This window comes from Thunnus maccoyii, chromosome 14 (genome assembly GCF_910596095.1).
Source record: "Thunnus maccoyii chromosome 14, fThuMac1.1, whole genome shotgun sequence".
NCBI lineage: Eukaryota > Metazoa > Chordata > Actinopteri > Scombriformes > Scombridae > Thunnus > Thunnus maccoyii.
Genome location: NC_056546.1, coordinates 27,396,009 through 27,408,660, shown reverse-complemented (window position 1 = coordinate 27,408,660; position 12,652 = coordinate 27,396,009). Strand labels below are relative to the sequence as shown.

General features: G+C 40.2%; 1 protein-coding gene across 1 annotated transcript in view; it reads left to right on the top strand.

Annotated features, from left to right (window-relative positions):
• The window catches only part of LOC121911615, a 336,594-nt gene that overhangs the window by 193,981 nt on the left and 129,961 nt on the right, over window positions 1-12,652 (top strand). The window lies entirely within an intron of this gene.

The following is a 12,652-nucleotide window of genomic DNA, read 5'->3' as shown; positions in this document are numbered from 1 at the left end:
ACATATTAGTATTCATATGCAACTCTCTAACACTGGTTTCTGTTGCAGCAGCCCAGTTTCCCCATTGACTTCTATTCAGTTTCAGTGTATAAAAGTAAATATACATAGAACTTTATGACTGGAAACAGGTGAAGAGTGTAGTTTGCTTTCGCTGTGTGCTTGTGTGTGTGTGTGTGTGTGTTTCTGCCATGTAATAATCACTCATAGATGTTGCAGAAGCTTTGTGTATCTTAATTGTATAATGTATTTACCATTTAAGGAGGCAAACAGATGAGGTTTTTGTCACATATATGTAAGTGGGTTGACTCTGGCTCAGGAGGTAGAGCGGTGAGGTGTGTCCTTGGGTAAGATACTGCACACCAAAGTGCTCCTGATGGCTGCACCAGCAGTGTGTGAGTGTGTGTGTGTGTGTGTGAATGTTTATTAGATTAGATTCTGATGAGCAGGTTGGCACCTTGCATGGCAGCCTCTGCTACCAGTGTATGAATGTGTGTGTGAACGAGTGAATGTTGACATGTGATGTAAAGTGCATTGAGGAAAGTGCTACATGCAGTCTCTTAACTTTTTCCGTTTAAAGAATCATTTGCAGCAAAAGAAGGAATTTCATAACAAATATAATCAAAAATATTTGCATATTATTATAATTATATTAGATCACTACTACTGCTTTATTTTTGCTACTGCTACAAACTTTTGACTGGTACTGCATATATATACAAACAAACATACAGCCAGAAAACATATCCTTTGATGGATGGTTGTTACTTTTCACTGTTAACATTGAAAGTCCTGTGACCTTCTGTGACCCTAAGTGGGATAAGCATAGAGACTACTGAGAAGGTGGAGAATAGATGTATAAAAGCAAGTCCAAGCATGTTGACTGCAGGCTGTTACAGAATATTTTGGGAACCTAAAGCAGAAGTATGTGAAGCAGTTAGACAGTTAATAAAACAAACAATCAAAAAAAAGTACATTTTCTCCTCCAACACATTATAATATTACTAATTATAGAAATTTAACAGTCTGAGCTTGGATTTTTTTCTTTAAATGACTTGTTAAAACGGATAATCTTTCAGTGTTTCAACCTGAAATCACTCCCTCAGGCAGCAAGTGTAGCTATGGTTATCAGTTTATGATCCCCGGCCCTAACCCTGCACTCCCCTCTCGGTCTGTTTGTATCATTGTCCTGTATCAGTGCAGTGTGTAGTGTGATGTGTGTCTACCATCTGTTATAATCAGCCATGAATATTGCAGAGGCCTCGGCACTTTAAACGGCTTATATACCCTATGGATGTTGACATGCATGGGAGAAGTCATGTGTGCCAGAGATGCACTCTGTGTGCGTTTACAGTTGGCCCATTGATTTATAATTAACGCTGAGGTTACTGCTCCAGCACACACACAGCTGGCCTGCTCTCTGGGGTCACAGCAGTGTGTGTGTGTGTGTGTGTGTTTTTGCAAAAGTTATTTCAGTGTCCGAGTAGGCCGTATTGTGCACATGTGGAAATGTGTAAAAAAAATGTGTGTGTGTATTCTTGTGAGGGTGTGATGTGTGCTTCCGTACGAGTGTGTATATATTTCGCCTGCGCTCAGGAATCAAGCATATGTTCCTCTTTAAATAGGTTTATCTTTGAGTGTTTGTGTGCATAAGTGAGTGTGCGTACAGAGAGTAACCATGGTAACCCATTTAAAAAATCCCTGCAGACCATACTTCAGTGCCATCAAATGTATTGATTACAGTGCTCCATGTGAATTAGATGAACACACACATCCTCCAGTCAGCTGCTTACACCACTAGGCTGCACTCTTGCAACTAGTTGCCTCCAACACACTAAAAGCTACACACAGAATGCATGGATGTGTCTTTTGTAAATCTTGAATACATTTCTTTATCAGTGTTTTATGACAGCGAGGGCCACCGTTCATATTGTCACACAAGAATGAATGACGGCAGAACTTCCCAAGGCCTCCGTTTGTTTTTATGACAACTTTTTTTCAGACTGGTTTAGCGAGTTGTTTTTGAAAAGATATGTTGCTGCAGCTCTGTTTATTTCACATTCTTCTCATTAACTGACATGAATGTGGTATATTCATGGAGGGTGAAAACAGTGGCTTTATTCACAGGTTTATGTTCATGTTTGCTCCTGAGCACACTCACGAAAATACAGTCTGTCGCTTCCACTTTCTGACTGACATCAGGATTAGAGAAACTTTTGCTTGAGTGAAGCTGGTAGATATTTAAAGTTATCCTATGAACTTCAAGATGACCTGAAAATGTTTCGGTTTGCCAGTTTCAAAAGCTTGAAGATCCTAACCATAATCACTAAAGGCCTAACCTTTATTTATAAGGTCAAATCCTATCAATCCCTGAAGGGAGATTAAACCTACAAAGTTTAATTTAGTGTTGCTTTTTCTCCAAAAATGCTGAATCCTTCACTTCCTATATTGCTGTCTGGGTTTTTTCATTAATCTTCTTTGTTAATTGCCCATTTCTTTTAAAAGGTTCAGTGATTCAATTAATTTATTTTTATGGGTATTACCCATTCCCAATTCCATTTCCATACAATGAAAAACTTTACAACTCCGCCCCCAGTCTTTCTGTTAGACATTTGTAGAAACTGAGTAGTACCCACAGTCAAATGAACCTGCTGGGGGTTCTTGGGCCAACATGAAGTGCTGTAGGGCCCCTATTATCCCCCTTTACTAAATACAAATGCATTAACTAATATTCACAATGTGAGACCAGTATCAGCTAGAACAATAAAGGTCTTAAAACTAGATTTTGACTCAGGGCCCTTCTCCATCACAGGGCCTAAAGATCAAGTAAACTAGCAGAATACATGTCCCTTATAATGTCATGCTAGTATTGTGCTTCAGTATTGCATATTCCTAAGCAAAGTTACTATAAACTGAAGTAACACAAAGGAATTATCACCAACTGGAGCCCCATGAACAGACACCTGCTTTACCCAGTGTTTCATCCAGGCTTGGTAGTACTGCCCATGCTAAGTAAACTGATTTTAATGTGTAAAAAGGTGGAGTTTCCCTTTAAAACTCAATAAACTTATATATAGTTTCAAAACATCAGTAAGCCAGGAGGAAATTAGGAGACATGATTGGGTTCTAACTTTTAAAGCAAATCTTTATAAGATCTGAAGTCCCTCATCCTAAAATAAAGCTTGTAGAAATGAGTTTTGTCCTGATAAGAGTATAAAACACAAACACACACATGAAGGACTACATTTCAAGGACTACGGAAATTTTGAAATAAGTTGACAAAAACCTGTCATGTAAACACGTAAACACAATTTCAGACTGAATTTATGGATTCCATATGTGTGTTCATGTTTTTATATTTGTTCCATTTCTGTTGTTACTGCTGTTGCTGTTACTGTATGAACTGTATACACAGAAACACAGTGTTGTGGACACTATAGCATATCCTTTAGTTCAGGGTTCACTATACTTTTATCACACACTATTCAGAGAAACAATAAGGAACCCGTTCAAAGAAGCCTGAACAGTTCATAAAGTTCTCCAAGGCCATGATGGGTAAAAATCTTGCTTTGTCCACTTTGTTTACAACACAAACACTGTCACATACTGGGGCCCTATGGATGCCTCTAAGCACAGTCAGAGATGCTTGAGTAAGTTCCACTGTCGAAGGAATAGTTAGATTTTAACTGTGTGAGAACAATCACTGTGGCTGTAAGGGGTCTTTTAAAATAATATTCCACCCAAAATTTGTGTACAAAACAACCTGTAAAAAGACTGATACGTGCAGATTGCGGAGGCAGTAGATTATGCTCAGGTGAGTATTAATAATGGCGAGTCGCTCATACATGCAAACAAACTCAATTACATTCAAAGCTACTGTCTTTAAATTGGGATTGAAGTGGTTTCTGTTATTCACCACAGAGGGTTACTTGGGGATCAGTTTGGTTTTGTGGAAAACGTAGAATAAGGTGCAGTAAGGGTAACATTTTGGTAAGCAATGGTGATGTTTGGGAGTTAAGAGTTTGAGACTGATTGTAGTTAATGGAAGGTTATTGGGACTGTATAAATACAAATCCGTCTTTATGTGTGCCTGTATTTGGTCAGTTCCTGCAGAGTGCATGAACTGTGCTCAGTGACATCAAAATAACCCTATTGTAGTCTCTCTATTACACACACACACACACACACACACACACACACACACACACACAGAAGCCCGGCATGACCACTTAATCCTTCTCAGTCCCCACTCTCCACACTACATCGCTCTGCACTCACTGTTTGCCCTCTCTGCCCCACTTCTTTCCCTCTCCTAATCTCTCTCTTTCTCTGTCCCTCTTTTTTTTATTTTATTTTATTATTTTTTTTTACTTCCACCTCCTCCACTTTCTCTGACCTGTCATCTCACCATCTGATCTCATCTGCTCCGTCTTATAAGGTCATCTCTCCACTCTCCACCGCTGTATTTTCTCAGGGAGCCGGGGCAGCGAGAGGCCCTTTTCTCTTTGATTCATCTCTCCGTCGGGAGGTGAAGGGCCTGGGTGTGTGAGGTGACACACTGGATTAGGGGGTTGTATTCAGCCTAGACGCGGGGTCATCCATGGGGGTCCTCGGGGGGCCGCTCTGTGGATTGTTGCCCACTGATCTGTCATGGCCAACCAAAACACATTTTCAAGGCCTTTTTGATCCACCCCAACACTCTCCACAGGCAACACACTCGTGCACACCGCATATGCATGTACGCATTCGTGCAAACTTTTTTTTTTTAACAGGGTCACTTAGAGTTCTGGAAGACAATCTCAGGACACCATCAGACAGTCATTAGCATTGTATTATTCTGAAAACTTACTTTCAAAACTGTTCTCACAAGATAAAGAATACCATTGTTTGAGACTTCGGGAGCTCCCGTGTGTAGAAAAGATCTCCTGATAGGGGCTACAACCAGCAGAATTTATTGAAGCACAAGTACATGAGTGGGTACATATCCATATGGATGTTGAGGATGCAAAAATTAGATAGATTCAAGGGTCCAATCCGACACAGGACCATGAAAAATCTACCCAAACCTTAAGTGTATTAATTAATCATGAGGAAAAAAAAAGAGACCTGATCTGAAAGGTACCCAAGGATAATTAGACCCAATTCCAAATGCAGTCAGCCCGAACAGACCCAAATAGAGCGAGAACATCAACTGGCAGCAGCGTGATGCACCACTAATTAACAAGCAGTCACAGTCGAAAAGGGTAGCAAAATAAGATGCACCACAGGATCCAACAGATAGTTTACTCCATCTATTCTAGGAGTAGACATGTTGATTCACAGACCTGAGACCCCAGGCGGTTATAACTCTATCCCACCCGATTAGACCGAATAGAATTTGAAACCCCGTCCACCTCTGGTCTTGGGTTGGATACTTAAGTGGACCTGTGACGTCTACACCGGGGTCGTAGTGTCCCCGGAGCGTTTTAGTTGTCTGTCAGTCAGATATGAGTTACAGTTATATCTGATCACCGAAGAGATACAGTTACCATCTAGTTTCGTCCAGCTGTGGCCTCTTTCATCTACCTTACCTCCCCCTTTTCATAGCATCCATGTTCTTTTGCATCATCTATACTTTTCTGTGCTGAATCCAATCTAAAAGTGAGTACAGGACGTGTAGAGTGCACTTGAGAGCCTTCGCCTCTTCCCTCCATCCCTCCATCTATATCCCCTCCTCCTATTTCCTATCCTTCCCTGCTCGGGAAGCTTGTGTCCAGGCAAGTGGAGAGAGAAAGAGAGAGAGAGAGCTATTTTTAAAAAAAAGGTTGAACTTTATATTTGGATCATCAGAAGTGTGCTTACAGTACAGTACAGTATGTAGAGGTGCAAGTGTGTGTGTTTATTTGTGCTCTTGTGCATGTGTCTAAGTGTGTCTAATGTGACATACTGGCCATGTTTTGCAGCCTTCTGGAAGATAAAAAATTGTGAGTGTGTGTGTGTGTGTGTGTGTGTGTGTGTGTGTGTGTGTGTGTGTGTGTGTGTGTGTGTGTGTGTGTGTGTGTGTGTGTGTGTGTGTGAATCATTGCCATTGTGTACCTAGAAATGTATGGACCTACACGCAGTGTGCGGTTCTATTTGTTTGTCTACAGTACACAAAGATCAGTATCTAACCCACACAAGAACGCACATAACTGTGTATGTGTGTGGACATGGTGTATGGTGTGTATTTTAAGCTTCCCTGTGTGCGTTTGTGTGTGTGGCTTGTGGCTTAAAAGGGCCCTGGCGTACTTAAAGGTGCATTACAGGTCTCAGGCTAATCCACAGTGATAGCTAAAGTGCTCTGTGTCAACCACAGGAGACCGTGTGTGTGTGTGTGTGTGTGTTTCTGTTTTTTTTTTTTTTTTTTTGGGCGGGGGGGGCAGCACAGCACAGAGAAGACAGCATACGATGTGGCCACCATACACATTATTCAGCATGAATTTTGTATTGGGCCACAACTCTTCTGCTCCTCATATGTACACAGGATGGAGAGATGGAGGCAGGGAAGGAGGGAGCGAGAGTTCATGGGAGGACGGGAGGAAGGAGAAAGAGATGGAGGAAGGGTGGTCAGGCAAAAGATGGACAGATGAGAGACAGAGGAAGGGATTTGAGGAGAGAAGAGGAAGGAAATGAGAGGAAAATGAAAATAAGTAAGGAAGAATTGAAAGATAGAGTTTGGAGTATTAGAAGTGGGATAAAGGGCAGAAAAGTTGGAGGTGGAGGATCAGGGAGGCCTTAAAACGTCTCCTGTATTTATTATGCAGATTCTCCTGCTTGTTTCTCTCCCTTCTTCTCCCTTCAGTTCCTATTTATTTTGATGTACTGTGTGTCTTAAGTGCCCATTGTAAACACCGCCATGCCATCTGAGTGCATGCAAGTGCGTCTCTGCACAGATGATGCGTGTATGTATTGTATATTTGCCTGTGACTATGGGCTGTTTACAGTTTGTGCTTGTGTACTGCACAGTGTATTTGTGTGTAGATAGGATGTGTGCTTGCATATCTATATACAGATCCTGTGTGTGTGTGTGTGTGTGTATTGTGCATGTAGGTTTGTATTTCTCTACTGAACATCCTTGATGAAAACACACTTGCTGGACTTTGACTGTCAGTTTCAGAGTAGGATCCAGTCATTGATCTGTTATGACCATCATCATCTGTTACGTTTAGAGAAGAATGCATTGGAATTTGAGTTTATTATGTATATATAACAATATGGTATGATAACAGAAAGCATTATAAACATGCTCTAAACACAAGATAGTGTGGAGACTCATTAGTTACACTATTATACTGCACAGTCCAATTTTATAAGACATGAGCTTATTATTGTGTAACAAAGTGATTATTCAAAATTATATAATTGATCAAATATATTACATAGTTATTTCCTGATTATAAATCAACATCTAGACCAACAAAGCAAAAATTTGCTGGTTTAGTAATCTGTGAGGTGAATTATGAAGATTTTTTTCACAATGGAAACACTGAGCTGCTGCTGCAACACAAAGTAAGCTAGTTGATCTAATGCTAGTTCAAAGCTAGTTAACGCTGTAGGTAAGTTTGCTCCAAAGATGGTCTTTTTAATGATATCTGTGATGGATGTGGTGGTGTTCTCAAAAATCTGTGTTAACAACTTGAAATGTATGGTAGGCTGGGTCAACCAATCAGGAAATGAATTCCTGATGAGTGAAAATGAGTCAAAGTTGTCTCCGGACGCCCGGGGAGTGTGTTATGGGGAGTGCACTATTAATATATTAATTATTTTACAATTTGTCTATGCTTTCTAGCCTATTAAACATACAATTCTATCAGCAGAAGTGACACATGAATAAAAGAGTGGAAATTTTTACACACAAAATTTGACCTTTCTGAGTCAGATAAATTAGAAATACATAAAATGTACTAAAATCTTGAGTGAAACCCAGTGTGTGTGTCTGTCTGGGAGTGTGCATGTCATAGAGTATTATATGTGCAATATGTGGATGCATGTGTGTCTATTTCTCACATTCATAAAATTGTTTTTGTAATACATTAGTAAAGATGAATTCAGACTGATTTCCATATATTTCTAGTTTTTGTAGCTCTTATTTATTTTTATGGCATAAGTATAAAACTATCTGCAGATGCTATTTCAAGTAGGCGCCTAATCATTGTCATTTTAATCTGCAATTAGAGACTAGAGATAATATCAGAGGCTAAAACGTGTTAGCTTTTTGCGTTTGCCTCCTGGTCAACTGATGACATCTGTTCCTTCTGGCTCTGCGTCCGTCAGCTGGTGAATTCTTTCTGCCATCATGCTGCTGTGTCCATCTGGAGCAGATCCAGAGACCAACACATCTCCAATGACACGGCACTGATGTGCACGTCAGCTGTTTGCAGGTCTCCCTGTGTGGCCTTGATGCCACTGTGGTTGGCTGCTGTGCACTTTTTTACTAAACTGTTTTAAATCAAACCTACTACAGTGTTCACAGTTAAGATTCAAACTTCACTTGCTCTGTGACCTCCTCATTCTACGTTTTTTTTTGTTGTCAGAATGTTTTTCAGTGTTTTTGGTGCAGTTTGGTCTAGAACGTATTACTGTTGGTGTTCTCTGTTGCCTAACACAGCATGCATAGGTGATGCCATTATGTTAATTTTTGATAATTAGCATCAGCTGAACACACTTCCCATTTAGAAGTGATTGGAATTCATCAACTTACACTCAAGGATGTGAATGGAAACACACTGATAATTATGGTATCACAAATTAATATTTCCTGAATGAAAAATAATGTGTACATTTGTATATCCATGTAGAATGTCTCCATGTACTGTATGTGCATACATATGTCCTGTAAATGTGTAAACACTCAGATTATGTGCAATATGTAGTTTTGTCCATGTGAAAGTACATATAGAGATAGTGTGTGTGTGTGTGTGTGTGTGTGTATAGGGACTGGGCTGTGGAGGTTAGCTCGGGTGGTGCAGACCTATTTTAATTCTTAACTAGATGTCCATGATTTATTAATCTACGTTTGAAATAACAATTACCGTGTCAGAAGGGATCAGGCCAAAGTCTTAATTGCAATGGAAAACACACTTAATATGGAACTTGGTCCAACCAAAGCACACGCATGGCATCCCCAACAGGCCCGAGAAGATGTGTCTCTTTCTGCATATGTGACTGTGCATTATACAGTATGCATGTAAATCTGAGCATGAATGTCAATGCCGTTTCTGCACTAACTCTTGTGACTAAGTCATATGTTTCCACATGTGCATTATTCAGCGGCAGTCTCAACCAAATGTGAGCCTTCATCCTGCTCTATGGTTTAAACATGTGACATGTAGCATCTTTACCCTTCAGTATAGGCTACTTGTTACACAATGTCATACTTTACTATACTTACTAAACGAGACCATAGCGTAACCGCCGGTGTTAGTGATCATCAAATACCACATTTCCCATAAACCCCAGTGCCTCTTCCACCCTTCCTCTTGTTTTCTATCAGTGTTTCAGTCTAAAACCAGCCCAGTATCCTGGGAATTATATTCATGGACGACTCCGCACGTCCCACTTTACTCCCAGTGCCAACGTTCAGTACTGTGTAGGAGGTCAAGGTGGTGGATGGGCATGTAGACTTTTATGTGAGAGACCAGAGTATGTGTTCTGTCACAGACATTAACATACATACATTGTCTACATGCATAGATATTTTAGAGAAAAATAACATGTTAAAAACATTGTCACTGAACATCTGAGGTATTTCAGAATTATCCAGGTGATAGAAACCATGAAGCAATCTGTATCTGAACTGTGGGTTGAATGATATTTTGCTTTTTTACAGATAAGTATGCTATAAGCAGTTTGATTGTACACATACCTGCCTGCTTTCTTCATGTGTGCCTGGAGGTTTACTAAGTAGATCCACTATGTGGTATATCATGGTGGAATCATCCCTCGCCAACACTGGAAGATCTCTCTTGAAAACTTCCAATTTTGCACAACATAAACATAAATACACCTTGCGACCTTCAAGGAAGTAACGTTATTGATCACGGTTGAAATCATTTCACTTTCCACCATTGTTGTTGTGATAGTTGCAAGGACACACATCTTACAGACATGTAGCATTGATTAGGGGATGTGTTAAACCGTTACCTATATGTGGAGTAGCAATTATACTCACAGAAACACATGAAAGCAAGTATATGAGAGGCTTAAGGCAAATGTTCAAAGAGAAGTATGGTTTGCGTGCTTGGTGCATGCCATCCATTAAAAGATAGGTTCACTTATTCTTTCAAGTCTGTATTAAAACAATACTGACATGCCCATATGTACACCAAGTATTCATTCGTCCTGACTAGGGCTGCACTAACAATTATTTTCATTATCAATTAATCTGCGGATTACTTTCTTGTTTAAGTGATTAATCCATTTGTCAGAAATGTCAGAAAATAGTCAAATAGTGGAAAGTGTAAGGCACCTTACTTTAAGTTCTAAAGTTATTATTTGGGTTGAGCTGTCTGAGTTAGCCAAATCAAGTTATCTTTCAAATTAAGAGTATTTGTAGTACAAAATTCAGCCTTTGTCTTGAACCCCTCATATTCCAGCTCAATAAGGAAACATTGGGCCTCATGCAAGAACAGTTTTGTATTCTTATACTAAAACTCTTACTGGTTACTTACTGGTTCCAGCCTGATGAATGTCACCTGTTCATGAGGAGGTGAGCTTTCAGAAGATCTGATCATGAACATAGCCTAAGCATTGCCCCTAAATTGCCATATAAGACTACATGTTGTGCTTGGTGTTCCGCTCAAGTTTCATTCACAAAAATGTTACCAAAGAGTAAAAACAAGAATTTCACAGTGTGGAGCCAGAAATCCAGTCCAATCAGCAGACAAGTTTAGGACCCGAAACAATTAGAAAATAGTAATAGAATGAGGCAGAGCAGCGGTGTAGTGTGAAAGCAATAAAGAAGGAATGCTTAGACGTGAAGTTAGACGCTAAAAAAACATCTTTCTAAAGCAAAGCGCCTCATGATGGGAGGCAGTCAAGGGATGTGACAGACAGACATATGATATTAGACAAGACAATAATCAGGTGCAACAGAAGACGATGCTGGACAGAGACCTGCAGAGAGACAACCAGGAAGCTGTCGGAGTGAGAGAAGTTTCCTAGTAACTACTCAAATGTGGAAGTTGCGGCGCCAAAATATACCAATAAAAATCATAAAAATCTAACATGCCTCTCTGTAAACCGGCAGCCACGATGATGATAGTATGGTGAACATAATATTACATTTTCATAAGACCTTATTGTGAAGAAAGGCAGAGCTTATGACTCATACAACAGGTCTGGACCAATCATAGATTCCAAGAAAATCACAGGAAGATTGATGAATGCCACAGATCTTAAATCACTTGTACATGTCTCAAGAACAACTCTGTTCATACAAGTGGTTCTTGCATGAAGCTCAATGTCAAGGAAAACACAAAGGGGAATTTTCTGTTAAAAATACTTTTTTTTTTTTCAATCCTTTTGAATTTTTCCTTTTTAGCATCTGAGTTCAATGTTATACATGGCACGTCACAGAGGAAACAAGAACTTGTAAGTCTTCTAACTATACTCATTTATTAAAATGCAAGGGATTTATTGACGTTAACACACAACACATGTCACTTTCTGAAAAACAAAACTCTTCTCCAGCCCCAGTGTAACAGCACAAGTACAAGGATACGTCTCATTTGGCCCATTTCGTTAGCATACATCTTTACGAGGATTACCCACTATCACTTAGCGGCCCTTAAACAACTATTTCCTTGTACAGCCTTGGTGCATGGTTGCTAATGGCATCTGTAATGAGGCTGACCTGCAGGCCTTGTCTAATTTAAAGAGCCTGTTAAGTGACTCAATGATTTTAAAGGTAATCTTTAAAAGCCACGTAAAGCTTGGAGAAAGTTGGTGGGGAGGCGTGTGAGAGCGGGGAGGAGAGCCGCTGAGCTTTTAAAGAGTTGGAGAAGAGCAGCTGCGGAGAGACTTTTCACTGACTTGCTTATGATGTATCATAGGTTTGTATTATCCATATTCTGTTAAAGAGGGTGCAGAGAGGAATGTTTCCACTTTCAAAAAAAAAAAAAAAAAGTGTGTGTGCACGTCTCTGCTTGCTTTTCTGTCACTTTCTCACGTACTTCACACACACACACACACTCAGAAACACTCAAATATCCCCTTTCCTTTTTCTCATAACTCTCTTTTCTGTCTCTCCTCTGTCTGTACTTCTGAAGGAATTCTCCATCCATCTAATTCCCCTCCTGGTTCTTTTATATTGAGGCTGGGCCCCGCTCGTATTCCATGTCAAAGGCTTTCTCTTTTATTGAACATCAAATCCTCTGTGTCTCGCCTCGCGCTCTCTTCTCCCTGCTCGGCACCATGCATATTCAGGAGCCGGCGGCCACGCTATAAGGCCGGCTAGCCCTCCAAAATCCGCGATTGTGGGCATTAGCGTTGCAATAACACTACATGAATAGCCGGCACGCTCTATATTTAGGTGTTAAGTCGACTGCGCTGTAGCCAAGATTGAGGCTGCCGGATGGAAGTGCATGGGGAGAAGCAGACTTTCTCCTTTCTCGTGGTATTCTCTCTGTGTCTCTTT